Below are 6,000 nucleotides of genomic sequence, written 5' to 3' on the forward strand. Positions count from 1 at the left end.
AATTGGGTGCTGCTCTGTAGACAATGAATGGGGCTCGTGGGCCCATAGAATGTGAGCTCTTACACCAAAAGGAGTTTAAAATCTTCTTCAGACCTGTTATCTATCTAGGTTGTCCTCGGACGAGCCCTCCATCGGTGCTTCCAGTCATCCCGATCCTCCATGCATCTGGCTAGCTATTCTAAATAAACCATTTAGGTGGGAGAACTCAACTTAAAGGAACACGCCAACTTTTTGGGAAATTAGCTTATTTGCCATCTACCCTGGAGTTAGACAAGCAGATACATACCCTTTTCTTCTCTGTGCATGCATTAGGCTTAGGGAACAGCTGCACCGTTAACTTAGCTTAGCGTCATTCACTGGAAGTAGGTGTGCCAGTGTAGCCTAGTTCCCAACAGTCATGAAATACACTCCAAATACAACTCCAAAACTTTTTTTTAAGCAGATATATACTCGGAACAATTATTTGCCAAACCACTGCTGCCTGGGCGCAGTGATTTCATCACCTAAAAATCCCAGTTTTTCAAAAAACAACAAGGCTTTTGAGGTGATGAAAGCACCGCCCAGGCAGCAGTGGTTTGGCAAAAAAAAATCTGAGTATATTTCTGCTTAGAAAACGAAAATGGAGTTGTATTTGGAGTGTATTTCGTGACTGTTGGGAACTAGGCTACTTAAGCATTACATCACGCGCAGGAGTGGGTTGTGACAATTAGACTAATTGTCACGACTGCGCGTGGTGTAATGGCTTTTATATAACTGGCACATTCATCCAACCTTATTGCTATACAATAAACACATTAATTGAAGATTTATTGAAAAAAACCATCCACCAGAAAAAGTAGTTCCCAAAAAAAAAAAAGCGAGAAGTTGCCTCCATGTGGAAGCAGCTCGGAAGTGCATCCAACTGTTCTCAGTAGGACATCCAACAAACTAACACATCCAACTGTCTCTCAACTAAGACATCCAACTGTCTTTCAACTAGGCATCCAACAAACTAAGACATCCAACTGTCTTTCACCTAGACATCCAACAAACTAAGACATCCAACTGTCTTTCAACTTGACATCCAGCAAACTAACACATCCAACTTTTCTTTAGTTTTTAACCTACTTTCTATAGAACTTCATTCTTAGATGCTTCTATAGAAAGTAGGTAAAACAAATAAAAAAAGTTTTCTTTGCCCTAATAAGATTTTTTTTTTTTTTTTTTTTAAACCTACTTTCTATAGAAGCAGCTGGGAGGTGCGCTGTTTTAAGTGAGCGTGGGTTATTGAATTGATTGATTGATTGATTGATTGCTAATTTTATTACTGACCGCCTTGTTTCCAACTGGTTAAGTTTAGGCCCTCTTTCGAAGTTGGTTAAGGTTAGAGTTTGGAATCAGGGCTGGTGGTCTATCGCCCTGCTCTAAAGACGAACTCTAACCTTAACCAACTTCGAAAGAGGGCCTAAACTTAACCAGTTGTAAACAAGGCGGACAGTAATAAAATTAGCTGTTTCCAACTGGTTAAGTTTAGGCCCTCTTTCGAAGTTGGTTAAGGTTAGAGTTTGGAATCAGGGCTGGTGGTCTATCGCCCTGCTCTAAAGACAAACTCTAACCTTAACCAACTTCGAAAGAGGGCCTAAACTTAACCAGTTGGAAACAAGGCTGCTTCTATAGAAAGTAGGTAAAAAAAATAAAAAATTGCAATTAATCAATCAACCAATCAATTCGCGCAATTTTTATTTTGTTCCACAATGACTCATGACCCATCAATTACATCATCCAACTTTGTTTAAGCAACTAAGACATTCGTCGTGACAGAATCGTTTTTCATTTAGTCTTTATGACCCTATCACCATTATCCTCCGCCATCTTGCTTTCATCCCTAAAACCACGAACGGCGCATTGATAGTAAGGCGGTTGTGGGCGGGTCCTGGGACCAAGAGCGTCAATAGTATCCAGCTGCAGCCCGGCAGAACCATACTGGGCTCCTCCCACTGCCACACTGTCAGACCCCACGCTTTCCGGCCTCTGGAGATACAGCATGACTCATTGTGTTTGTTTGAGGTGCTCTTTGGATGGGATAGGTACAGACGTCAACAACAAAGAAATCTCCAAGGCACTCTCTTCTTTAACAATTAAGTTGCTTTTATTGTCTTGCCATGGTCATATTAAACCTATTAAAAACAAACTGACTCATCGAACGTGAAAGAGCGCGCTGTTGATTTGGCTCAATCGGCAGTGCTGTGGCTTTCCTGCCGGTAAAGCACAGGACTTGTGGTTTGAATCCCGTAGAAGATGATTCACCAAAGGAGAAGGAAATCCTTGCTAGCATGAATGGCACCGTATCAGCAATGCTCATCAGAGTTGGCAGAATGTGTAAGATAACCTAAAACGCATCGTGTCACCACTGCAGTAAGATGGGAAGTGCACTGTCCCCGTGGAACACCAGCACTACACCGCAATCAACAGAGAAGATAGTACAAGAATAAAGTATTTTTCAAGTAAAAGTACAAAGGTTACCTGAAGTACATGAAAAATAAAGAATAGAATACTATTATAAAAGTGATCAAACGCAAGTTACATGGCAGGTTACTAGCAAATGTGCTTAGTGTATTCCTGTTCACATACTGACAAGTCAGCAGTATAATGGTAATAACATACGAAATGTGCGAGTCGTTGGTGTGGATCAAGTATTTGATACTGACTCTATTCATAATATGCATCTGTTTTCACTGGCTTTGCCGCTCCAGCTGAGCTGACATACGGACCTTCTTCGTCTGCCAGTTCAGTTCCTCATGTTAACTGCAGAACACCAGACTGAACAAAGGCCCTTTGAAACATCTCTTCAAGAACTGAAATATGGAGCTGCTCAATCGAAAAATTGGGGGAAATGGTGAAGCTGACTGCGAGAACAACCCAAAGGGGGATTTTCTGCAGATAAAGGAACATATTCTGGTGCAGAACCAATAACATTACTGTATAGAACTATAGAAAAAGCTCGTTTTGGTATAAAACCCCCAAACGTGGTGCAGCTGAAGATTTTACATCTTGATGACATTACAGAGTTCAAAGCTGAGTTTGTTTGTGTCCTGTCCTGGACCAAGGGAATAACTGAAACCATTAAATGGAATAGAAGTTCAGATTCCTCTTTGAGGATCTAAAGGAACACATTTGAAAAATGCAAAATCCTCTCTGAAGGTCGACTTCAAGGGGGCAGGAGGCCGGCTTCCTACCCGCCTGGCAGAACCTCCAGTCTTCCCTTTCGAATGAGAGAAAAAGCACAAAAATGTGTTTTTACTGGAAATGAGAAGGTACACACAAGTCCTCATCAACCGCTGCTTCCACCCTCAGATGTTCTGTCTCCTGCACAGCTTATGAAGTTCAGCCTCATGCAACAGCAGCGCTCCTGTGGCGCCCGCTTCCTTGGACTAACGAGGCCGTGTTCCTTTCTGTTCCCACGTATTAACATCTGTCGAGTAGAACCTGTCCAACGTTCCAGACACTTTTAAGTTCACCTTTTAAGAACACGGCTTGCGTGTATGTCAGTCACGGCTGCATATACGTTTGTGACCCAATTTCTGCGAGCTCGCACACCCTCCTCTGCCCTCACACGGTTACGGCTGTGGGGGTTGAACAATCAAGGGGGCCCCCTTTCTCTCAGTTGTGGTGTGTGAACAGGGAGGCCCATATTAAATCGTCCCATGCATGCGGACGAATGTGAACACCGTTTTGGTTTCCCTTTAATTGGGACGGATATCGTGTTACCCTCCCTTTTCACGGGGAATGTGCGGAGAATAGCGCAGGAGGGGAAACGGCCCTGGGTGTTGCCACGGAGCGCGGCGGTGTATCGTATATACTGCAAGCATTATGTCACATCCTGGCCTGGGAACCACTTCACCCTTTTTTACGAAGGGTGTCACGTAATGTTTTTACGCCCGGTCTTTGAGGTGTCATTTTGACACATGTCAGCGAGTGATTGAAGTGGTGGATTTCGTGGCACGCAACGCCGTGGGCGAAGTAACCCCGCCTCTGGAGCGCGGCTACACCTTCATGCCTCTCGGGCCCCTTTTCATCATGACTTTCTCAATAATAACGGGACGGTACAGCTGCGTGCTACTTGGACACCTTGGGTTGCAGTATGTCCAGAACTCTGCTGCTAGGGTTCTCACCCGCACCAAGTCCTGGCATCACATCACCCCCACCCTCATTCACCGCCACTGGCTTCCAGTCAAGTCCTGCATCAATTTTAAGATCCTCCTCATCACCTACAAAGGCCTTCACTCCCTTGCCCCCCGGTACCAGCTGACCTCCATCCCTCCATCCCACCCGGAGGCTGCGGTCCTCTGACTCCGGTCTCCTCTCCATCCCCACTACCAACCTGCGCACTGTCGCTCCCAGAGCCTTCTCTGTTGCCGCACCCACCCTCCAAACATCCGCAGTGCTACATCCCTGGACTCTTTCAAATCCCAACTCAAATCTCACCTCTTCACCAAATTTATAAATGACTGCCTGATTTCCCTATTTTTTACTTTGTTGCTACATTGTTCCTCTGATCTCCTTCCCCTTAGCTGCCCCCCCCCCCCCCCCCCCCCCCACTGTTAAGCGCCTTGGGTTTCCTGAAAGGCGCTATATAAATCCAAGAAATTATTATTATTATTATGTATGTTGTCCACTATGGAACCTGTCCCTCGTCGCACACGGACACAGGGTGATGTATAGATGTGGACCGATGTCCCTGCAGGGCCTTTGTTTTCCCAGTTGGCACCAGGTCTGTGAAAACACCACTGGTGGGAGACGTAATGACATGGAAGTGGGGTTTCTTGGTTCAGCACTTAACTTTGTACGGGACAGTAAACCTACCATCGGTTAAATAAGGGCTACAAGCCGCAAAATGACTTTATTTGCGTGTGATTTGTTGTGTCTAATTTTCACACGTTGACCGCCTCCTCCCCTTGCGGGGCCCGCGCGACAGAAACTAGTGGTTAATGGGGAGCCACTTATCGCTGCCAGTTTCAATAATCAATTTCTCCCTGGGTAACATGGGGTGCGTGAGAAGGAAGATAAAAAGCAGCGGCGTGTGGAAAAAGAAACCTCTCCAGTCTTTCATTATAACTCAGGGGAGCTCACATGTCTTGGCTGTGACTTGCACACGTTTTCGGCGTCCTGCGTTTTTTGGTGGCTGCTTCTTATTTTCTTCCTCTTCTTATTTTCTTCTTCTTCTTCTTCTTATTTTCTTCTTCTTCTTCTTTTTCTTTTTCTTCTGTCGTCTTGTTAAGTTGACTCGGAACAGAAGGGTGGCCTGCCAGAGACGGGTCTCCCCTCTACCATTGTCGGGGGGGGGGTAGGGGTGGCAACGCCAAGCTCTCTTCAAGAAAAGGTCCAGGGATTTGAATTGAATCCAGCTGCTTGTCCCACTCCCATCTCACCACCGGGCTGAGGAGCTGCGGCTAAAACGTTACATGCACCCTGAAAATGTAAAACACAATACGCGAGCTGTCATCTCAGCGGCGAGAGGAGTTCAGCTTTTTTGACATCGGCAACACATTACAGTAACACTTATGGATAAACTATTCCCAGGTCTTCATTCAACTTTTATCATTATTATTATTCAAGCATATGGCTTCTTGTATTACAGTTTTACACATTACATAACAATTCTCAAAAGATCCCTCCCTGTTCCTTGGATTTGTATGTAAAGGACAAACAGAGGCATTCTGAGCTGTTACATAACATGCCACCTATACTTAGTGCTTTGTATTTCGGTCTTGAGAGCTTAGCCGTCACTGTACAGACGCTGCACTGTTGGCAGCCTGAATGTCCTCACTGTGCGGTTCATGTACAGAACATTCTCACCACGGACTGTCTGGCTGAACGGGACACGTATAGGACCCCCCCTGATCGGAGCCGATGACGGCGGCTCCTCGAGCGTAATTGCTTCAACGTTTCTTAACAGTGTGTGGTGCACATCGACATTCCTGCTCAATGGCTTGTTCGGGATGCCGGGAAGAGATTCTGGCA

Source organism: Notolepis coatsorum (genome assembly GCF_963971535.1).
Source record: "Notolepis coatsorum genome assembly, chromosome: 4".
NCBI classification, from domain to species: Eukaryota; Metazoa; Chordata; class Actinopteri; order Aulopiformes; family Paralepididae; genus Notolepis; species Notolepis coatsorum.